Source organism: Mustela nigripes, chromosome 6 (genome assembly GCF_022355385.1).
Source record: "Mustela nigripes isolate SB6536 chromosome 6, MUSNIG.SB6536, whole genome shotgun sequence".
In the NCBI taxonomy this organism is placed as follows: Eukaryota; Metazoa; Chordata; class Mammalia; order Carnivora; family Mustelidae; genus Mustela; species Mustela nigripes.
In genome coordinates, this window is record NC_081562.1 from 113,381,296 (window position 1) to 113,405,838 (window position 24,543).

Sequence of the window (24,543 nt, forward strand, 5' to 3'; positions counted from 1 at the left end):
GAGCCCGATGCGGGGCTCGATCCCAGGACCCTGAGATCATGACCTGAGCCGAAGGCAGTGGCTTAACCCACTGAGCCACCCAGGCACCCTAGAGTTTCTGTATTCTTTGAGTAGATACCTCGTAGTGGAATTATTGGATCAGGCTTTTCCGTTTTTAACTTCTCAAAAACCTTCTGTACTGTTTTCCCACAGGGGCTGCACCAGTTTGCATTCCCACCAACAGTGCAAGAGGGTTCCCTTTCTCCACAGCCTCGCCAACCCTGTTGTTTCTTGTGCTTTTGACTTAAGTCATTCTGACAGATGTGAGGTAGTAGCTCACTGTGGTTTTGATTTGTATTTCCTCGTGATCAGTGATGTTGAGCTTCTTTTCATGTGTCTGTTGGCCATTCGTATGTTTTCTTCAGAAAAATGTCTATTCAGGTCTTCTGCCCATTTTTAATTGGATTCTTTTTATTTTGGGTGTTGAGTTATATGAATTCTCTACACAGTTTGGATACTAACCCCTTTTAAGATACACTGTTTGCAAATATCTTTCAAAGAAGTAAAAACTTAAAAAATTAATCATATAAGCATGGGTTTGTTTCTGGACTATCTATACCATTCCATTGATCTATGTGTCTGTTTTTGTGCCAGTACCATTTTGTTTTGATTAATTTAGCTTTGTAGTGAATCTTGATATCTGGAGTTGTGATACTTCTGGCTTTGTTCCTCTTTCTTAAAATTGCTTTGGCTATTTGAGGTCTTTTGCAGTTCCATGCAAATTTTAGGATTACTCAACAATGAATTTCTTTTTTTAAAAAACCAGAAACAAACTGATAAAATGGACTGATCTTGGATCTTGGAGTCTTTCGGTCCTGGGTTTTAATTTTGGCTCTGCAGTGTGACTCTGGGCAAGTTATTTAATGGTTCTGAGACTCAGTTTCCCAAGCTGTAAAAAAATAATTACAATATTACTTATATTTTATTGCTGTGAGGACGATACAAGGTTATGTTTCTGAATACATCTCAGCTCGGTCATTAATGAGAAGAAAGGAAAAAAAGGAAAGGAGGGAAGGAAGGGGAATTAAATCCACGAGTGACGGAAGTCAGGCGGCTCCGTGACTGAAATGATCTGTTCCGGAATCGGTCAGAGTTTTCTCAGAGCGACGTCTTCTGAAATAATAGAGAAAGGTAAATTTACAAAATCACTTGGTATTATGACTTCTTCACATCTACTCTCTTACACCTAATGGTCAGGCACTATCAACCTCTCCATCTCTACTCCTCTGAAGGGTTAAAAGAACTTCCTTAACGCTTCCGTTGAGAGTGACCGGTGCAGTCAAGTCATCTTTCGGGAGCCATCTGAAGCTCTTCTGATGCCTTGTTGGGACACCAGCAGTCCAGTTCCTTTATATTCTCTTCTAGAACGGAAATCCAACTGTGATATGTTCATAGCTCATGAGGCCAAAGGAAGGGATTGTGCAGGGTCCTGAGTGGGAGAGGGGAAGTCAGGCCGGTGCAGAGGTCTTTCCGCCCTGATGGGCAGGGTGTTTGTTCTCTGGCCTGGTCTGGACAAAGCTTCCTGACATCCACCGCGCTGGTGTTCGGAGTGCCACCGCGACGCCAGTGCTCCAGTTTGGAATTTGGATCTCAGGGCCTTGCTTCCTCCTTCCGTCACGCCCTCCTCATCCCACTCGACCTCAGGCTGGTGTCCTCAGCCGACGCAAACTCGTTGAAAGCAGGGGACTTCCTTACCCCCAGCTTCACCCCGCAAGACCCAGCCCGACGTTTTGCACACTATATGTGTTTGCAATACAAATAATTTCTTATTTTAGAAATGAGGAAACAACTTTAACTAGAGAGAAAGAAACTGGCTTCAAGTTGCGCCTTAGGACAGGTGAGGGTCCGAGGCCAGGATTGCTAACTCCATGACTTGGCAAGGCAATTAAAAGGGCACTGGTGCCACTTCACACACATTTGGATGGCTATTATATATACCCGTGTGTATATGTGTGTACATGCGTGTGTATGTATGTGTATATGTGTGTACATGCACACAGACACACATAGACATACATATGTGAAACACATACATACATATACACATAAACACACATATACACATGTATATACACATATACATATACACACGTACAATACATAGATGTTCCTACATCTAACAACAAGTGGGTGGGGGAAGAAGATGTGGACAAGTTGGAAGCCTCGTGCATTTGCTGGTGAGAAAGTACAACGGTGAAGGTGCTGTGGAAAAGAGTATGGTGTTTCCTCAAAAAAATTGAACATAAAATTGCCCCCAAATCTCACTTTTGGGTGTGTACCCTAAAAAAAGCTGAGATTCAAATGGATTGTTTGCACACCCCAGTTCATAGCAGCATTGTTCACAATAGCTAAAAGGCCAAAACAACTGAAGTGTCCGTCCACAGAAGAATGGATAAACACAATGTGGTCCACTCGTACAATGGGCTGTTGTTCAGCACGAAGCTCCGACAGCCGGTCCAGCATGGCTGAGCCTAGAGCACACCCTACTGAGGCCAGCAAGCCCACAAATGGACAAATGCGGGATTCTACTTCCATTAGACACCAGTCACATTGTGGGGACAGGAAGTAGCGTTAGGGGCTGGGGTGAGGGGGGCACGGGAGCGTTAGGGTTGAATGGGCAGTTTCGTGAAGGAAAATGAAAAAGTTCTAGAGATGGGTGGTGGGGATGGCCGCCCCACAGAGTGTACTTAGTGCCTCTCAATTATGCACTTCAAAATGGTCAACATGGCGAATTTTATGTTATACGTATTTTGCCACAAAAAAGAAAGGGGGGGGACATTGAGAAGGCACAGTTGGCCTTAATTTTGGGAGTTTACAGCTTCTTGGAGTCTATCAAAACAAATCCTCTTTCTACAAATATGCACACGTACCTATCCATACAAGCTTCAGCATCTAATTTTAAAAATAGAACTTATTGTTTTAAAACATTTAAAAGTGTATAATGTGGGCATTATTGAAAATGTGAAACACAAAGAGCAAAGAAAACAGAAATCATCCATAATCACAAGAACACAGAAATCATCCGTGTTTAATCACAAACACTTTACATTTGACCTTGACCTTCTTAGTTGCCTGCCCTATTGTTCTGGAGTTAAGGTCACATAGTATGTATCATGCTTTTTCATACATCATGACTATTTACCAGAGAGCCAAAGTCATGGAAGTGTGTGGGGGTGTGTGTGTGTGAGAGAGAGACTGAGACCGAAAGTGTCACTTTAGGGAGTGACACCAGCGACCTCGGTCACTGGAAGGTCACTTTTCTTGGAACTGTTAAATAAGTTTTCCAGTTACCCTGTGACCTGCAGGATCATAAATCCTTCCGGAAAATCCAGGGAGAGTTCTGACATTTGCCAGAGAAGGGAAGAAAACATGGTGTAAGTTTAACACAGTGAATGGAAGGGGTACCTTGGGGGCAGGTATCCCAGAAAGAAGAGTACCAGCCCAGGAAAAGCCGGGAGTATTTCCATAGCCAAAAATACACCGCACCAACTCAATTGGAAAAATAAACATTTTAAAGAGAACTATAAAGCATTAGAACACAGTAAGTACAATGCTTCTAAGGCATTGATCAGATCGATGGGTTAATACAGTAGCAAAAATTTAGGTTTCCATTGACTTCTTGAAACGTGTCTTCATACGGCCCAACTCAGAGGTGTACACACTCAGCAGTGGTCCATCAAGATGGAAATAAAAACACATCAGTGTAATACCTTCCCTGAACTAATTTCCGTCCCTCCACCACCGCCCCTGCCCCATGAACAAGTTCCGCTCAGGAACTTTAGAACATCAAGAAACATGAGCTGTCTCAAACAGTTGCTTGTGGCCAACTGAATAAATGCACACTCAGATCTATGCTTGTAATAGGAAAATGTCTACTGAATACACTCCATCTGGCTGGCCTCGAGCTCTTCTTCTGCACTCTGCCTGAACTCAGCTGTTACCTACATTTTGGGGTTTTCATGGACCCCTAGAGCTTATTCACAAAACCTCCAGAGGTTCGGAGACCATGTGAAGCCCCCCTGGACCCCGGGGGGTTTTCGTGTACTCTTACTGATTCCGCAGTTGATTCGCTAGAGCAGAGAAAGCCTTTTGTGAACTCTTTTAACGCTTTCCAAGTGGGGCTCTGCCTTGGAGAAGTGCATCCGCAGTTACCGAACTGCCATTTTGCCCTGGGTCTCCTCCCAGGAGAGGACTGTTTGCTTCCCGAGGTTCCGAGCATTTTGGAAAGAACTCGAAGCCACGGCCAGCTTTACTTTGGCAAGTCAGTGTTTCCCTCTTTCCTTTCCCATGGAACCGGCTCCTTCCATCTGTCTTTCAAACTCTGCTTTATAAATAGCAATTCAAGTTTTATTTTCTTCTTGAATGCACTCTCTCTGTGAAAGAGGCTTTTCACCAAGAATGTGGTGTCTGATCGCTATCTTGCCAATGGGTTAAACAAAGATCTCCATGCTGGGTAAAACTTTTACAGACCCATTCACACACGCCTGCTTTTCTTGTACTTGGCTGAAACAAGGGATGAAAAAATCCTTCCCCAAAGTAAATTGAAAAATGACTTCGACATCGTGTTATTAAATTACGTCTGTTTTACCTCTAGCTTTTTCTGGAATGCGCTAATTCGGATAGAGGCATGTGGAGCAGGTCCTACATCTACCTATGTGAAAAGTATAAGCCAATGTATCTGTTCAGGTCATCATCCAAGGTTAAATAATGACGAAATCATCTGAAGTTTAAAAAACTTGATTCATCTTATCAACGCATGTAAACTTCTATGTGCCGAGAGCTTTCAAAAAATTAAGAGCATTAATATGCATTGCCCCTCATCTCTGAAGTAGCGTATAGGAAACTGGCAAAATCTCAGTTTCACTTTCAACTTTTCTTTATGGGCACTGCCACGGCGAATTGCCTTTATCTGGGCTCCGTTCCGGGAAAGCAAACAAAACCAGCACCTTCAAAATCACAAGCCAGCCTGGGTGCTGGGTCTGCATACTCTGGAAGTACTGACTGCCCAAAATGCCGGGCTAAGTGCAGGTCTAGGACCAAGAGCCCCACTGCCAGCTTCCTCCTCCTGCTGTGCATCCTGATACATTGTATCACAACAGAACCAAAGGGGGGCGGGGGGGGTGGGGGGGGGGGGGGGGGGGGGATGAAACCATCTATTTCCTCTCCCTAATCCTTCTCTCCCCCCAGCACAGTTAGAGCTGTGCACACAGGCAGAGGGGAAAGCTGATCACTGGAGTGCTCTGGAGGCTACGAGAAAATTCTCCAAGGCCAAATCCCCTTCTGCTGAATTGATTGAAACTTCTGCAGCTCTGTTCTCCAGAAGACTCACACGTACAGCTGTTTACAGGGATGGAGACGCTGGTGGGTTACTGGATCATTTACCTTTGTCCAAGCCTCGGAGCTGAGCTGCCTCCTCCCTCACCCTCATTGCCCGCACATCGGCTTCCCTTTCCTCTCTGTTATGTAATCTTTATGTGAGGGTTCTGGAACTTCTCCAGGAAGTACATTTGATGTGAGACTGAGTAATCTCTGACTCTTGAGAGGAAGCCAAAGACGCAGAAATGCATTCAGGAGACTTTAGAGCAGAAGAGAAGAGTGTGCCCCGGAGACCGTCTCCTGGGAGATGGTTGGACGGGACTGGTTGGAATGAACCACAGACGGCTTGGACACTGGACAAGTGCAAAGCAGGTGCCTGGATGGGAATCCTTCGTGCATTCTCCTCACCTGTGCAGCAAAGGGCACCAGCTCTGTGATGTTCTTTCTATGCCAGTGATTCTCACCTTGATCACATATTAAAATCATCAGTGGCACTTCAAATGCCCAGACCGTGCCCCATGCCAGAGTCCTTGGGGGTCAGGACCATGGATCAGTATATGTTTTAAGATGTCCAGGTAATTCCAGCTTGAGAACCATGCAATGTAAATTCATGACTTAATATGTCAGGCAGTGTATCAGATGCTATCACAGACTGAAGGTTTGTGTCTCCCTAGCCCCCAAATTTATATGTTGAAAACCCAACCCCAGTGTGATCCTATTGGGAGGTGGGGGCTGTGGGAGATGATGGGGTCACGAGGAAGGACATTTTTTTGTTCCCTTTTCAAGTTTTTATTTAAATTCTAGTTCATTTATATGTAGTATAATATTAATTTCAGGAGTAGAACTTAGTTCATCACTTACTCACAGCACCGAGGGCTCATCGCAAGTGTTCTCCTTACAACCCGTCCCTCGTCTAGCCCATCCCCCACTCCCCTCCCCTCCAGCAACTGTGGTTTGTTCTCTATAGTTAAGAGTCTCTTATGGTTTCCCCCTCTCTCGTTTATTTCCCTATCCCTATGTCCATCTGTTTTGTTTCTTAAATTCTACCTATGAGTGAAATCCTATGGTATTTGTCTTTCTTGACTGATTTCTTTTTCTTAGCACAATACTCTCTAGCTTTATCCACTTCACTGCAAATAGCAAGATTTCATTCTTTTTGATGGGTGAGTAATAGTTCATTGTACATATACACCACATCTTTAACCATGTTCAGTCCATGGACATTTGGGCTCTTTCCATAATTTGGCTATGTTGATAATGCTGCTATAAACACCAGGATGCATGTGCCCCTTCAAATCAGTATTCTTGGATCCTTTGGGTAAATACCTAGTAGGGTAGTTGCTGAATCATAATGTAGCTCTATTTTTAACTTTTTGAGGACCCTCCATACTGTTTTCCAGAGTGGCCACACCCCTTTGCATTCCCACTAACAGTGCAGGAGGGTTCCCCTTAGGGGAAGAGCCCTCCTGATGGGATAAGTGCCATCAGGAATGGCACTAGACTAAGCGACACCAGAGAGCTTGCTTTCTCTCTCTGCTCTCCACCATGTTGGGGGACAGTGAGATGAATGTCATCTACAGACCAGGACAAGGGCTCTCACCAGACCCTGGATCTGCCAACATCTTAGTCTTGGACATCCAGCCTCCAGAGCTGAGAATTAAGCATCTCTTGTTTAAATCACCCAGTCTGTGGTATTTTCAGTATAGTAGCCCTAATGGACTAAGGTAGATGCTGACTTTGCAAAGGTGAAGCTATGATACTTGAAGGGGACACAGTCTGGGGGCTACACAGCCAAAGATGCAAGGGAGCTCCATGGGCTTGATCACGGGCTCTCCCCTGCTGCTCACATGCTTGGGGACCATGAGACGGCTTCCTCTTCCAACAGTTGCCCCATGCTCAAACTTTGTCAGAAACAGAAAACAACCAGGACTTCAGCTTACTACACAGTAACCACTGAACATTTCAGTAGGGAATCTCAGTGGCTTTTCCATTTTTGCTGCCACTGCTTTTCTGTACACAGTAATATAACCAGTCAGGATTTTAAAGTGGCTAGTTTAAAATCATTGCCTATTAATAATAATCACTCATTGGGCAATGCTTTATGTTTCTACAAAAGACCTTCATGTCAAGCAGGTGTTCTCAACCAGGCGTGGTCTCCCTCCATCCCTCAAGGGAACATTTGCATTGTCTGGAGACATTCTTGGTTGTCCCAGCTGGTGAGAATGTGACTCCAATAGCTAGAGGCCCGGGGTTGCTGCTAAATATCCTGTAGGCACAGGACAGCCCCACAAACAGGATTATCTGGACTAAATGTCTATAAGGTCGAGGTTGAAAACGCTGACACATAGGATCTCATTTGATCTTGGCAATGACTCCATGAATTGGACATTACAAGAAGGACTCCCAGGGCTAGGACAGTGAGTTATTCATTCAAGACTGTAAATCCTGAAGCCAGGGATCTCACGCTAAGTTTGTTCTCTGTGTTTGTTTTGCCTTACCCAGCTTATCGGGGTACGATCGGCAAATGGACATTTATATATTTAATGTGTATCATGTGATGTTTTGATATATGCATCTATTGTTACCAAAATCAAGCTCATTAATATGTCACCTCACATAGTTATCTTAATCTTTTTTTCTTTGTTTTGTTTTGTGGTGAGAACGTTAAGATCTACTCTCTCAGTAGGTTTCCAGTATCCAGGATGGAATCCTCGGTTATTGTCACCATGCTCTAGGCTAGATCTCCAGAGTTTTCCATTCTGCATAACTGAAACTTCATGTCCTCTGACTAACCCCTCCCTCATCTGCCCCTTTCCTGAGCCCCTGGCAACCACCAGCATGCTTACTTTCTGCTTCTGTGAGTTTGAATTTTTAGATTTCATGTATAAGTGAGATCATGCAGTATTTGTCTGGCTTATTTGCATGTGTCTGCCTTATTCCAATGAGCAGATGCCCTCCAGATTCATCTGTGTTTTCACAGGATATCCTTCTTTTTTATGGTTGAAGAATATTTCTCTGTGTGTGTGTGCGTGTGTGTGTGTGTTTGTGTGTGTTATGTTTTCTTCACCCATTCTTCTGTCCATGGACACTTTGGTGGCTTCCATGTCTTGACTATTGTGAAAAATGCTGAGTGAACCTGTGAGTTCAGATATCTCATCAAGATCCTGATTTCATTTCCTTTGCATGAATACCCAGACATGGCATTTCTGGGTCATAAGATAGCGCCATTTAAAATTTTTTGAGGAACCTCTATACTGTGCCAATTTACATTCCCACCGACTGTGCGTAAGGTTCCCCTCCCCCGCATCCTCACCAGTTCTTGTTATCGCTTGTCTTTTTGACGAGAGCCATCCTAACAAGTGAGGTCATATCTTCTATCTTATTACATAGTTTTTAATGGCAAATTTACATAAAGAAGTCATATACATTTGCTGATCTATGAATATACAATACTGTCGGAAACAAATTGAAATGGTCTACAAGGTGTATGTGGACATGTAAATTCTTCACCGACCAACCATCATGGTTTTGATTTGCATTTTCCTGGTGACTCGTGATGCTGGACACCTTTTCATGTGCCTGCTGGCCATTTGTATGCCATGCTAAAGCCTATTTAACTGCAGGGTAGTTTCAGGTACTGCCCCTGTGTTGAGGGGAATGGAGAGACATACCATACACCTCTGCCTAGATGAGACAACCCATGGAGAAGAGAGTTGTGTGGGTCACTTCTGCTGAACAAACTAATTCTGTTGACCTTGTCTGATTCCTTGGTCTGAAAACTGGTTATCAGTTTTAAGGAATGGAACGCTTGGCCATTGCACATTTTATTTGGCACTTTTCATTTTGGTCTTAATTATAGTTAAGAATATTTTGGCTGGCACAAGAAGAGCCAACCCGACTAATCTGTGACCTTGTCCTTGAAAATCCCCAACTAGGAGCCAAACCATCTGAAAGCTCCATGCCTCCAGCTTGCCGCAGCCTAACGGGAAGAAGACAGAGCCTCTCCCCTGTGCTTGGTGTGGGCAAGGCAGGCCTCTGAGAGATTTCCTGGCGCCAGGTTCATGGAAGCAACCACGAGCAGCAGAGCCCACACTGGTCTGCGCCACCCTGGCCTTGGAGTTGGAAGGGGGTGCTGGCCAAGTTTAGTCCTTCTGCCCCCCTTCTGGCTTGGTCCAAGCTGGGAATTTAGAGTCTGGAATCCAGAAAACTCGCCTGTGGTATGACCCAAGAAAAGCCCAATTTCCTTAAACCAGTCTTCCCGTCTGTATAGAAGGAAGATTTTCTGATCCATTTGTATTAATCATGGTTCTCTAGAGAAGAACCAATAGGATAAATAAATAAATAAATAAATGTATATATATAATATATATACATATATACATATATACATAAATAAATGTATATATAATATATACATTTATTTATTTATTTATTTATCCTATTGGTATATATATATCCTATATATATTATATATACATTTATTTATTTATATATAAATATGATTATATATATAATATTATATATGATATATTATATATACTATATATGTATATATGATATATATATAAGTATATATACATACATATATAAATATAAATCACAAGGAATATACCTACTAATTATAAGGGAATATATTTATATTTATCTATCGACATGAAGAATATTATTTAAGTGATAAGGAATTGGCTCATGTCAGTTATGGAGGCTGAGAAGTCTCGAGGTCTGCAGCTGGCAAGGCTGCCCTGGACCCCCAAGGGCTGATGTTGTCGTTCCGATCTGACTGAGTCGGAAGGCAGGAGACGATCCACATCTCAGCCTGAAGGCAGCCAGGCTTGCCGCGGACTGGATGAAACCCACCCGCACTGGGGAGGACGAGTGATCTGCTTCACTCCGCCTGCCAACTCACATGTGAATCTCCTACAGTGCTAGCGCCGAATATGTGTGTCCCCCACTGAGGTTCATATGTTGAAAGCTAATGCCCGGAAATCATGGTATTAGGAGGAGGCGGGGTCTTTGGGAGGTGATGAGGTCATGGAAGTGGAACCCTCATGGACGGGATTAGCGCCCTCATAACAAAGAGACCCAAGAGAGCTCCCTCTCTCCTGCCACCTTGGCCAGAAAGTGGCTCTCACCAGACACAGTCTACTGTATCCTCATCCTGGACTTCAACCCTCCGGAACCATGAGGAAAAAAAAAAAGACAAAACTCCAAAACTCAGTTAGAGAGTTATAGTGAAGACACGAGACCAAAATTTAGTGGTGAAAATATTTCCACGTTTTGAACCAGTGACTTATTATTCAGAAAATCTGATATACACACACACATATATAAAAGGGTCTGTATTTGGATTTTGGAAAATTAGTTTTATTATACTCATGTGGTTGTGTTTATTTAAAATATGTATGCTCTGGATTCTAAATTCTTAGATGAAATGTTGCCTTTTTAAATTAAAAAGAAAAAAAGTAATTACCATAGTGTTCTGGCAAAAAGAGCATAGTGCTGTGGATTTGTAGAATAAAGAACAAAAATATTCTTGCCAGATTGAAATAATCTGTTCCTTCCACAGAGAAAAAGAGTTTTATGATAGCCTACAATATTGTCAAAAGTAGTAACTGCTCCTTTCTGGGCAAGGATTATAATTCCGACCCCAAGAGATGAGGCTTGGCCAAGTGTCTTTGGCCAACAACATCATTGTGGGTTTTTGATGTCCGCTCTTGCCTCCCATCTGAAGATAAGCAGCGTTTCAGATAGAGATTGCCCCTGGCTTTGGTTCTAGACTTGGAGCGGAGCTTTAACAAACCCGCAGTGGGCGCACTGTCAGCGGGAAATATATGGTTGGTTGTCATCGGTCTTTGGGATTTTGAGTTGTTTCTTCTTGCAGCAGAACCGACTCTGTCTCAACTGTTCCGTGACTTGATATTTCCCTACACCGTGACTTCCGTTCGCAGGAAGGCCTCCCTTGCTTGAGAAATAAGGCTGACTCAAGGGTATGGTTGCTCTCCATTGCACTGAGGATACATCAAAGGAAGAACAGAGCTTTACTGGAACTTCAGTGAAGATAGAGCAACTCACAGAAAATATGAGGGCGTAGGATTTGGAATCAGACAGTGCCGAGTTCCAATCCTGGTACTACCATTCTTCAGCTGGATAGACTTAGGGACTTCACCAACTTTGTGAGAGTCCGTTCTCCTTTCCATAAACCTGGCATAGAAATGCCTACATTCCAGGATTATATGAAGATTAAATTATATGGCATATAGAAAGCACTTAGCGTAGTGTCCGAGCCCAACACTGTGGGTTTATAAGATGTAAATGCTCAAGAAAGCGTTGTCATTATTAACATTCACATGCATACAAGTAGAGGCATTAAATAACTTACGTGCACAGTCTGAATGCTGATAAAACACTCACAGAGAGAAACGTGCTCGTGGTCGATCCCTACCTCTTTAGCGTACCTGAGGCATCATAGGTTTCCTCTAATCGCAATATGGCTCGATAGCAATTTAAATGTTTAACAATTATCGAACACTTGAGAAACCAAGTTGATCTGCAACTGTTTTTGGAAAGAGGAAACGTTCATAAACTGCAAACGTTCTGGAGGCATATGTCAGCCACCGAATCATTTCTGCCGACTTGAACAAGCTCGCCGGCCGAGGGGATGGCTCTGGGTTGGGATAACAGCAGGCGAGATCAACAAAATATGTCACATGTGGTTCGTACCCCAAGGAGTTCAGGCTGGTGGTAGAAAGGCTAACGGTGTCATGAGATGGTAATACAGCAGTGCTGCAGGGAAGCTGGCGTAGTAACAAGCGGGAGTCACAGCGGTCACATGTCACATGCTGGCTCTGAGGGGACGGGGCCTCAGTCTGCCCCAGTTGCCATGACCGGTACCGTAGCCTGGAGGCTTCAGCTACAGACAGTGCCTTCTCATAGTTCTGGAGGCTGGAAGTCTGAGATCCGGGGCCGGCATGGTCGGGTGTCTGGTGAGAGCACTCTTCCTGGTTTGTAGAAGGCTGCTTCTGGCTGTGTCCTCACGTGGCCTTTCCTTAGCGCAGGGAGGAAGGCAAGGATGGCTGGCGGGAGGAGGGAGCGAGAGAGATCACGCTCTCTGTGTCTCTTCCTCTGACGGCACTAATCCCAACAGACCAGGGCTCAGCCCTCTTGATTGAATCAGCTCCCAAGGACCACCTCCTCCAAATACCACCCCAGGGAGGATGAGGGCTTCAACAAGTGAATTTCTGCGGGGCCACAAAATTCCGTCCATAACAGATGGCATGGTAGCTTCAAGACAACAGCAAGGAAAATGACTACGACCACCAAACCCCATAGCGTATAACGGGGTCTCCATTCATTCGACCACGTGATCGGGTGCCGCGGATGGGAGTGGGGAGGGGAGAGTCAGGACGCCTGACCTCAGGGTCCCTCCACCAGCCAGCTGGCGGTGAGGTCCGGGGTTCCACGGGACCATCAGGTCTCGACGGTGGGAAGGTCTAGGACTCGCTCCGGGAGTTTCCCGAGGACGTGATGTTTCAAACGCAGGAGAGCAGAAGAGCAGAGCAGAGGAGATCCCAGGCGCAGGGACAGTGTGCATGAGGGCGGGCGGCAGAGAAGGGCTTCGTGCCCCTGGGTGACAGGAGGAAGACCAGGGAGGCCAGAACAAGTCACGGAAGGGGCCGAGCCGATGGGTAAGGTGGGAAAGGTCAGGGCGGATCAGGCAAAACTGGGACACGTTTCCCTGCTGACCAGGTGCAATGGAAGTTGTCAAAGGACTTCAAGGAGAGGAAAGACATAATCTAATGTGTGTTCTTTTTTTTTTTTTTAATTTTGTTATGGTTCTTCAAGAACTTAAATGTAGAATTACTATTTGATCCTGTAGTTCTACTCCCGGGACATCCCCCCACCCCCTGAAGAACGGACAGCGGGGCTCAAACAGATGTTTGTCCACACATGCTGTTGGCGCCATGATTCTGAATAGCCCAAAGGTGGAGAACAAAAGGAGGATCAACAAAACGCGGCATCACACACACACACACACACACACACACACACACACAGACACACATACACACACAGACACACAGACACACATACACACAGACAGACACACACACACACACAGACACACACACATACACACACAGACAGACACACACAGACACACACACACAGACACACACAAAGACACACATCCACACAGACACACACACAGACACACAGACACACACACACAGACACACACACATACACACACACAGACAGACAGACAGACACACACACACAGTGGGATACTGTTCAGACCTAACAAGGAAGGAAATTCAGACACCGGCTCCCACACGGATGAACCTTGGAAACATGACGCTAAAGACATCAGCCAGATACAAAGGGACAAATCCTGCAGATGCCATGCTTCTGAGTACCTGGAAGAGTCAAATTCACAGACAGAAGTCGGTGCGGTGGCTATCGCGGCCTGGGTGGTGGGTGGGTGGAGAGAATGGGCGTGATCATTAGGGACCGTGTAATCGGTGTGGACTAGTGTAACAGGTACTGCTGCGAAAGGTGAGAAAGTGCTGGGGGTGGACGGTGGTGATGTTTGCACCTATGTGCTTATGGCCCTGAATTATACACTCAAAAATGGTTAAAATGGTAAATATTGTGTCTATTTCAGCACACTACAAACAACTTTGCTACAGTTGCTGTGCGGGGAGATGGGGGTGCGAAGCAAAATGGAGAGAACAAGCCACAGGCTCTTTGGTAGCCCTGGTAAGAGAGCAGGATGGGGCAGGTGCGGGGGAGAAGGGATGGATTCGCAGCTCACTTCTGAGGTGGACTGTGATGGGCTAGTGCGGCCCCCTGGGGGCGGTGGTGAAGGAGAGGGGGGCGATGTCCGGAAGGGAGGGGTCGGACACAGTGGCCACCCCCCACTGCTTGTGTTTCTTCCACAAGCAACGAGAGACTAAAACCACCTCTTACGGACATGGCACACCCTGGAAGAGAACATACTGGAAGTGGAGGGTGGTTGGGAGTTGGGTTCCCATGCTCCGTTTTTGGATACACTGTGACACATATGTCCCCGAAGGATCCAACTGCAGCCAGCAACAGACCCGGGGCTCAATAGGGTAGGAACTGGGAAGTGACAGAAGGTACAAACTGCAGCATCGGAGAAGACTGTGTAAACCAAGATTGTAGACCAAGGAGTAAAAAATGCAGTCTTAGTGCTGTGAGCCCAGGTCTGACAGGTTGACGTTAAGACCCGGGGAGTCCGCTTGTTTTTCTCTTTAAACCAGAGACATGAGCACTTGAATGAGAATTACTGGTGTCTAGATATTAAAAATATGCACGGAAATCAAGTCCCAGTGTTGGAGGGAGGTGTCCGATGCTGGGGTACCGCAGCAGGTACCTTGAAGCCTGGTAGTGCCTGCCGGTCACCCTGACTCTCCCAAGTGCAAGATGGAGACCATTGGCTGCTCGAGTGGGAGAAGGGGTTGGAGCATGAGGCCAGGGGGTCTCCGAGTATCATTTCTTCCTAAGCCAGCCCGAGCAGCCCCTCTCTGCTTGAGGAGGCTGAACAGAGAGGAGGCTACCCACGGCGGCTGCAGAGAGTGGTGTGGACTGGCTACCTTCACAATCTGCCTCAAAGAAAGAAGGCTTTTCCTTTCCGATCTACTTGTGTTTGATGGTCCCCCTCACCTTTCCTTCAACTAGTCCGACCGAAGCTTTGATCTCAGCAGGCAAGAGAGTGAATTAACACGGGCCGCGGGCATCCTCATCTTTAAGTGAGAGGTAATACTGCTGTCCTATCATAATGGTCATAAAAATGTCAGCTCCTTTCCTGTGCACATGATTTAATAGGAATGCCTCCTCCTCTTCCCCGCTTACCGGAGGCTTATTTTGGAGTTTACAAGTTTCTATTTCCTGGACATACTCCAGTGGGCCCAGGAGTGACTGTCAGTGAGGACCTCCTTTGGGAACACTCATGATTTTTCTGAGTATGTAGGAACTCCCTAGGAGCAAATGCCACTAAAAAGTGGCATTTCAGCTGGGGAGAGTTTGCCACTAACAAACCTGGATTGGGCTGGCGGCTGGGAATAACCCGAGCTGGTGTCCGCACTGAAGAGGGAGTGTCTGCAGGTGTGAGTGATGGAGACCTAGACGCGCCGTGGAGGAGGAACGCAGCTGCAGGGGTGGGCGGCGCTTGCCAGGTTGGGACCCGAGAGACCGACTGTGTAACTCAGGGATTTAGACCAGGCTTTGGTATTTGGGGTTCCAGGGCAGGCTGGAGGGCCGAGAAGTCCTAGGACGCAAGTCTAAAAGAACGGAGCAGGAGAAAGAAGACTGGGTGTGCGGGGCAGAGGCGGACAGGTGCGGGTGGTGGGCCGACTCGGCGGTATGTGGGTCTCGGGGGGGGGGGGGGGGGGGGGGGGGGGACCTGGAGGCCAGTGTTGGAGGGAGGTGTCCGATGATGCTGGGGTACCGCATCCTGGGGGCCTCCTGGGTGCAGAAGCGGGGAGGAAGCAGGCTGTCCTGATGCTGGCCCCATCCCTTCCGCTTGCGCAGGGCAGTGGCTCAGAGCCAGAGGGCAAGATCCTGAGCCAAAGACCTAAACAGCGCGAGGATGCCCGGGACCCCGCGGGCAGAGCAAAGCCTGTGCACCCCACGGGCATGCGCGCGCTCGTTGCCCGGCGAGATGCTGGTCTTCGCGCGGCGCGGATTCACCCGGCGGCCGGAGCGAGCAGGAGGTGGGTTGGGGCCGGGGCCGGGGTGCTGGTCTCATAACGGGACTCTGCCTCCGCGGAGCGGGCTCTGGGGGGACGTGACCGCAGCCCCAGGTAGGGCGGGCGCACCGTGCACACGTGGAGCGCACGTGGCAGCCTGGCAGGGGTGCCCGGGTTGGCGGGTCTCCCTGCGGCCGGGCAGGTGTGTCTTCTCGCTCGCTCTGGCCCGGGCTGGGGCCTTCCGAGCGGGGGCGGCTCCTGCAGGCTCCTGCAGGTTCGTGCTGGTTTTTTCTTGCTGACGATAAAGCAGGCAGGAAGGGCACGCGGTGCTCCGAGGTCGGTCTGCGGAAGGGGAATTGCTACCAGAAGGCTGTTTGGGTTAAAATTCAGCGGTAGAAATGCCAGGCTGAGGGCGAGCTCTCAGACCGTCTCCCTGCTTTGCCTTGCCCCGGTTCCCGCCCCGCGCGTTGGTCCCCGTGCGAGCGGCAAGAAGTTGCAGAGGTTCCCGACGATGCCCCTCTCGGGTCGAGCAGAGCTTGGCCGAATCCGAAGTCAGGGTCGGGAAGGGAAGTTTGCTCGAAGCCCCGAGGACGGAAGAAGAGAGAAGTGGCGGTGAGCAGGGGTGCCGGGGGCTGGAGACCTTCCCCCTAAGAGCTCTGGGGGAGGAACCGTGTCTGAGACCATTGCCCGCTTATTCCGGATCCGTCCTTATCTCGGAATCAGGGCGTTGACCCTTTGAAAGTGGCAGGAGATCCACAGATTTGCCCCAGAGCATTCAGCATCCCCCAGGAGGGGATCGCCGATGCCACTGCAAGCGCACCCCGAGTGAGTTTGGTTTAAGGACAGGCGCAAGGGAGGGGTGGGGGCAGCGGAGGGGAGGGAGAGGGTGGACCAGTGCCCCGTTGGTGCTGTGCGAGGTCGTGCATAAGAAGGCCAGAGAGTGATTGTATCCTGTTCTTTTTAAAAATTTGTTTGAAATTAATTAATTAACATATAATATACCATTAGTTTCAGAGATAGAGCTTAGTGATTCATTAGTTGTGTATAATTATCCAGTGCTGGTTCCCAAGCCCCCCCTTAAGGCTCATCCCCTACTTACCCCAAACCTCTCCGCCCTGTACCTTCCCTCCAGCAACCCTCAGCTTGTTTCTTATAGTTAAAGAGTCTCTGATGGTTTCTCTTCTTCTCTGAGTGCCTGGGCGGCTCTGTTGGTTAAGCATCTGTCTGCAGTTCAGGTCATGATCCTGGGGGCCTGGGATCGAGTTTCACATCAGGTTCTCAGCTCAGGGTGGAGTCTGCTTTCTCTCTTTCTCTTCCTCCCCCTGCTTTTGCTCTTTCTCTGTCAAATAAATATTCTTTCGTTTTAAGGAACCAACAGCTCTGTGCAAAAGCGATCTAATTTATCTCTACCACAGCCCCCACGAATTAGGAAAATATTGCCTTTTTCACAGATAGTGACTGTGTCGGGTTAGCTGCGTCTGTGTGATGCCGCCGTGAGGTTGGCCGGCAGAGAGGACTATCATTTAGGTCCTCCTGCTCTCTCCTTTGAGGGTTATTTCCCCAAACAGAGCTGGATTGTGGACAGGGGAGGATAAGATCAAGAATCATGAAGGAAAATTATGAGTGGAATTCCTAAAAAGAAATAGAGATTTTGGGTCTGACCCCTCGAGGACCATTTCTTTTATTTTTTGGGTAGTTGGATCATTTGTCCCGGGAAGAGTTTCTGAGAAAAAAAACTCCCATTCTCCTCCAAAATATTTGAATATCCATCTACCGACCTATCAAGCATTTTAGGCACTCTCCTGAACACTTTATACACACCCAGTACCCGTAAGAACCCCGTGAGGTACGTTAGGAAATGAGGTCAAAAATATTAAAAGAGGTAATTTGCTTAAGGTTCAAGAGCTGAAATGCAGAATGTTTGGGATGTGTCTGTCTGGTTCTCAACTCTATGTTTGGGATGTGTCTGTCTGGTTCTCAACTCTACCGCCTGCACCGCTTTTCTAGCTGAATTTGCCCCCATAGGCCCCGGCAGATTGTTTGATGGGCTTGGATACCGGTCGCTGCGCACAGCCCAGCCTTGTTTACGTGCACTCCAAAATCTGCCTTAAGAAGCCCAGTAAAAAGGTGTGATATTAAAAGTCCTCAGATGGAGCATCTGGGTGGCTCAGTCAGTTAAGCATCTAACTTTTAATTTCAGTTAAGGTCAGGATCTTGGGGTCATGTGATTGAGCCTGTGTTGGCCCCTGTGCTCAGTGAGGGAGCATCTGCCTGAGATTCTGTCTCTCTCCCTCTGCCCCTCTTCCCTCCCTACGATGCTCCCCATGCCTCTAATATATATATATACATATATGTATATATATATATATATATTTTAAAGTCATCAGATGAGTTGGATAAGAGGGAATCATTTTAATAGCAAAGGCTGGCGGAATGCCAATCTGCCTGGCCAGCAGGCAAGAGCCCTGCTAGGTTATGACTTATTCCATCAATTCAAATATGTCCTCTTTTCTTATCATGCCTTCCTCAGATACAGCCACGGAGAAGAAAGTCAGGCAAACCCTGGTCTTAAATGTCTTTTTTTTTTTTTTTTTTTTTTTGCTAGATATCTGAATTTAAAATTTGCTCTATTTCATAGCTTAGCATGTACTCTTGACCCTTCAAAGGACATAATCTTTCGGTGTTGATCTCCAAACCAACCCCAACAGCCCCTAATACGTAGTTATTTTAATTCTGTAAAGGTGTAGTTTTACACACTTCGTGAGATGGGGCATGCTCTGTCCGACTGATGTGTGGGATCACACAGTCTGTGAGGGGTGCGGGGACTAGCAAGCCCTGTAAAGCTTCTCAGGTGACAAAACACCCCTTTCTTGTTAGAAATATAGATTTCTAGTAATTTGGTATGAAAGAAAATATTAATGCAAGTTGGAAAGGCAACTTGTGGGATGAGGATATTTCTAGAACTGTGATTTGGTGGGCACATGACTCCAGAATGTCAGGAATCTGTAGAAACATTCAGTTCAATAATTTGGAGTTCTCTGGGGAGCATGGGAGGCTCAGTCATTTAAGCGTCTGCCTTTGGCTTAGGTCATGATCGCGGGGTCCTGGAATCGAGCACCACATCAGGCTTCCTGCTCAGCGGGGAGTCTGCATCTCCCTCTGACCTTCCCCTGCCTTATGCCCTGTCTCTCTCGGTCTTAAATAAATAAATAAAATCTTTAAAAAATAATAATAATTTGGAGTTCTCTAAAGGTCTGTTGCCCTCTGACCGAGCTAATTCAGGGTCATTATAAAACTGGTGAGACACTCATGAAAGTGAAATATATGTGCAAGTCTGAATATTACCTGTACATTATTACAGCATTCAGTTTCCTACTGTTTTTTTGTTCCTTGTAACAAACCAACATATACACTTTATTATGCTGCTTCTGTTGGGGTAGAATTCATTGTTTTACCTGACAGACGGGACATGAATCATGATCAGATGCTACCCACAGAAATACAGTTTCCTTTCAATCTGGAGACACTTCCCTGTAGGATCAGGGGTTGAGAGTCCAGGAATGTTAAGAACACGTGTCCTTGGAGATGGCCTTGAGGCTGGACGCAGAGGCTCTGCATCTGTCCACAGGGCTGGAGGATTGCGGGTTGCCCGGTGCTGAATAGCTGAGCGTCCCCGTCTGCATAACTTGCCGTCTCTGGAACGGACCTTAGAGGCCAGGCGGTGCTACAAGCTCCCAAAGGCATTTGTCAGGCCCAGGACAGGGTGGTGTGAGCTGGCTTCCACTGCTCGCCTAATCAGTGTCTTTACGTGGGATAGAAAAACAATGATCTCATAGATAGTTTCCTTTGGAATGGGCCTGCCTGCATTTTGGCCACGATATCAGAGCAAGGTTGCTCCTTTGTGTCCATGGGCACATCCTAGATGGAGCTCAAGTACCGGACAGCAGGTATCTGAGAACGAGATGCAAATCAAGCGAGCAGCATCGGGGCGAATTGAAATGCATGGGGACATGGGCAAGAAGGGAGCAGTTGGCTTTGAAATGGTGCAGCCGTTGCGCTCCGTGTTGGCTGGTTCTGCTACAGTCTCTCCCCAATTCGTGCAGACGTGTTCGTTGAACTGGGGCTTCTCTTGGGTGGAATGACAAGCTCAGGTCTGCACTTGCCCAGGTGGCTGGAGAGGGTGCTGTGCCCCTTGGTATCAGCTCCCCACGATGTGGCCAGGGGCGCTCGGGACACTGTCCTGTGAGTCACCAGCAGCCATCCTCTGGCATGGCCGGGGACCACGAGCCCCTTTCAGTTTGCTGGCTTGGCACCTTTAATTAAGTAAGGAAAAATGTGGGGACAGGAGTGACTGGGCCAGCCTGGAGCATTTGGCCACCGTTTTTCCTTCCCCTTCCAAGTTCTTGTGCTCTGTTGGAAATTAAATGTATGTTTTCTTCCAAAACGAATGGCAGAGAAAGAGAAAAGGAAAAGCCACCCAGGGTTGAAAAGTGGTAGCTTCTTGCAGCTGACTTCCTGCCTTTGCCAAGAAGGCAACTCAGCGTGTCCTCAGCTCACCCTTGCCCGGCCAGGCTCTATGCAAATGAGAAGCTGTTTCCATGTCTGCCCATCTGAGGCTCTTAAGTAAAAAAGAAAGAAAGAGAAGAAGAAAACCACCGTCACCACCACCAACAAAAAAAAACCCCAAGACCAATTAATTCCGGTAGATTGCGGCAAAGCAGGAGCCTTGGTGGGGGCACATCCTGTTTTGACGTTGAAGCTGTCAGTCCCCACGCCAATACCCTCTCTGATGAGCCGTACTCCGTCGAGAATGAAATCAGGGGTGACAATTCAAAAACAGTTGCAGGCCAAATTTTCTAACCTTAGGTCATTTGGAATGCTATTTTTTTTTTTTTAGACTTATTTGCTTCAATGGGAAAACAGGCAAAGCGAGTCTAAGTCTTACACGATGCCTACGAATTTATTTTAGGGTCGGACATGAACTTACCTCCATTGGTTTTGATCTTGCAAGAACCATCTTTGCCTTTTAACAGCTGTGCTCTGGTGGGTCCACGGCCAGGCTGCAGGGTTCCCGTCAGGAGGAGAAACACCTCTGTTCTTTGCTTTTTTATTTCTAATACCCGTGTTTGATTTGAAGACCCCCTTCCTAAGCTGCACTCGGTGATTATGTGCCCACCACTTGTATGTTTTGTTTTGTTCCAGGACCAGGTAAGAAGCTTAAGTCCAGCCAGAAAGATGTAGTTCAGGCTGCGGGCAAAGAGTGTATTAAACCGACGGAATTTAGTGGCAGTGGGACCGGGAACTGGATTTATTTATGTGCTGTCTCTGCTGTCTCTGCTGTCTCTGCTGTCAAAGGCGTGGACTTGGGCAGATACCTTAATTTGCCCCTTTCTTGTCCCCTTCAGCTCAAAACACAGTCTCTTTTTAGATCTTGAAGACTCACTTGCAGGGTTCATGCATCCCGTCCAGTCTAAACAAGCCATCAGCTGCGTATCCAGTCCCAGACCCCTTCAGTGACGTTGCAGGAGTTTGCAGTGAGGTCGGTCAGACCGTGAATCGGAGCAAACAGAACAAAGGCCCGTCCCATGTACCTGTTTATGTTTCCGATTCTCTTTTCATTTCTCTCTTAAGCCTCAGTTTTGGCTCAGTGGGGCATTTTCGGTTTGTGCATAAATATAAACATGTTTGGGGGTGCTCAAAGTCTTGCACTTTATGTTTTGGGGGGGGCAAAATGAAGACATGGAGGGCTTGCCCGGCGGTAGCGGGGAGCACCTGCAGGGGAGGGGGCCGGGGGCCGAGGAGCCGCTGGAAGCGGGCAGGGGTCCAGGAGGAGACTGTTAAGTGAGGAAGCCCTCTGGTCCAGAGGAGGGGGCTAGAGTCGGAGGAGCTGGCTCCTGCAGGGAACACAGGTCCGGGAGGGGAGGTGCTGAGGCAGGGCTTTGGCTTGGCCATGAGGGAATGTCCCCTCGTGAGCCTACTTTGTCCCAGACTCAGCCAAGACTGGGACGAGTCTACGTTCACTGCAGCCCCAGGGCTCCGAGGTCTGATTGGCACTGTGTCCAGTCTGTTCCCGGAACCCCTCCGCCTGGCCTTCGGTCACCCCTTTGCTTTGTCCAGTCAGAGCTGTTGCTGTCCTTCTGCTCTGTTGCCCCGCAGCTTCGGGCCTCTTCCTGTAGCCCCTTCCCGCCCCCAGGTCCCCTCCGTTCTCACGGCGTCCGTGGGAAGCCCACCTGGAAAGCCCTGTACCTTCCAGTGTTTCCCCCTTTCTACACCAGATGCTTCGGAGGGGCTTTGGAGAGCTGACCCAGCGTTTAGACCTCCGCCTCCTTTTGCCAGCATGGGATCAGACACAGCTTCACATGTTAAGAACTGGTCTGTCCATCTTCTACACGGGCCTGCTCAGGCAGCCAGCCTTCCTCAAAGTCCCTCCTACAGAGTGAGGGACGTGGCAGGCCAGAGTCTTCGCCATGTTGCAGAGCCTCCTGCATGTTGCAAAGGCCAGGATCAGGTATACCAGGATCAGGGGTACCGTTAGACGTCCGGTCCTGCCAGAATGACCACAGAGGGCTGCTTCACGAGGGTGTGGACGGAATCCAGGTTTCTAACAGAGTCCTGCTCTGCTCTGACTCTAAACCCAGATAACCAAGTACCGAAATAGGCCCTAATAAAGGGTAGGTGTGAGGGAAAGGGGGTGGGGTCGTAGCTGAACAGTTGAATTTGAGATATGTTTAGGGGATGTGGAGACGTCAATGTCCAGTCACCTGTTGAGTAGGTACATCTTAGAACAGGAGGAAAGTCAAAATAGCGCTGAAGAGGAAAAGTTTTTCTTCTCCACTCTTAGGTGCTTGTTTGGAGGCCTGCGAATTAAATTCAGACTGACAGTTTAGCAAGAGAAAGGACAGACTTTAATCATACTTGTACATATAGGAGTTTATAAAGACAGGTGGCTCAAAGGGCAGCTCAAATTTGGGACTTTTATACTATCTTATTAGGTGAAGGGGATGGGGAGAAGGGCACTTATGGGAAAACAGTTTAAAGATTTAAACATAAAATGGTTTTCTTTCTCTTTGGAAGGACAAATGGTCCCATAGGGAGTGGAAGGGAGATAAGTCAATTTTGTGACAATGTCTGAGCATGGCGCTGAATTGTCTCCAAAGAAGGTTACAGTTGTTCTCAAGGAGGAGGTTTATGCCAGGAGGTCTATGCCTTTTTTTAGGAGGTTCAGTGTTTAGACAGATAAGACATTTCAGGAATTCAGTTGCCTTAGCTCAAAATAACTTTTCAGCTGTTTTTATTCTGAACACTTTAATAGGAATGTTTCTGATCACTGAGTGGGAAGACTGAAACCGTAGGTGAATTACAGTGTACAAGTGACCAAACATCCTTGGAGAAAGAGCTGATCCAGATTTGGGTCAGCAACTGTAGAAGAGGAGCCAAGAGCATCTTATCAAATCAGCATGGAAACCGTTAGAGAAGACTGGGGTCAGATCAAAAGGGAGGGCACAGAAGATGCCATTGGCCGAAGACAGGACCGTCTGAGCTCCACAAACTATGACTACAAGGGATTAAAAGACATAAGAAATGAATCCATGAATTCATAATGATCTTCAAAACAACAAGCAATTCATTTGTTTCTTCTGGAGAAGTGTGTCCCGTGATTATTCTGAAAACTCGCCAGATAAAGGAGAAAAGATCAAGCATTTATTCTGCTTTTAGGTCTGCCGGTTTACTGAAAGAAACTGCAGAGGGCAGGGGAACATGGTGAATGACACCACAGGGGATGTAATTCATAAACTCTGGGGCTTGGGAAACTCTATAGAGCAAGTAACCCTGCTACTTCAATACATAAAATGCAAGGGGAGTAGGGAGAATGAACCTATAGATTAGGAATTTAAGAGACGCAACAATCGAACTGATGTGTCGCTCTTATTTGGATCTTAATTTGAACAATCCAGTTATTGGTAAAAATTTACGACGTTTGTGGAAGCCTTTATCTTTCATACCGAAATATCAATACATACTGAATACACACTGAAATATTGATATGTACTGAAATACTGATAGATGAAATAATTTGATATTTGGGATTTGCTTCAAAATAATAAGTAAAATAAAATAATAAAAAATATAAATAAAATAAAATAATTGCTTCAAAACAATAAAGTGGGTGGGTTATAAAATGAAACAGAAGTGGCCATATTTGTTTTAGCTGCATGATGAGTACTGTTGGTCTTTTACTTTTGCAGATGTTTGAACATCTCTCTAATAATTTTAGACTGAGGAGGAAAGAGACCCAGATCTGATAGAGGATCCCATGTAGGGGATAAACTAAGAATAAATGGGATAGGTAAAAGGATAAAATTGTGCTCTGGGAGCCTGTGGAGGGGTAAAAATCCCCTTGGACCTGTAAATTTGGGAATTTTTAGCTGGAAGAAAAGTTAGCTTGAATGATAGGACAGAGATCTTAATTTTCGCT

General features: G+C 46.9%; 1 long non-coding RNA gene across 10 annotated transcripts in view; it reads left to right on the forward strand.

Moving 5' to 3' along the window:
* Positions 1-24,147, forward strand: part of LOC132020036 (uncharacterized) — a 54,224-nt gene extending 30,077 nt beyond the window's left edge. For 2 of the 10 annotated variants that reach the window (XR_009404896.1, XR_009404899.1), the window contains exons 2-7: positions 9,291-9,572; positions 13,232-13,803; positions 14,021-14,115; positions 15,058-15,135; positions 15,910-16,679; positions 19,155-19,254. This is a non-coding gene — a long non-coding RNA (uncharacterized LOC132020036). Of the gene's footprint in view, positions 1-9,290; positions 9,573-13,231; positions 13,804-14,020; positions 14,116-14,883; positions 15,136-15,622; positions 15,740-15,909; positions 16,680-18,092; positions 18,195-19,154; positions 19,255-23,379 lie in introns of those variants that run through there. The other 8 variants (XR_009404897.1, XR_009404905.1, XR_009404900.1 and 5 more) reach the window with 7 other exon arrangements.
* Positions 24,148-24,543: the final 396 nt, after the last annotated feature.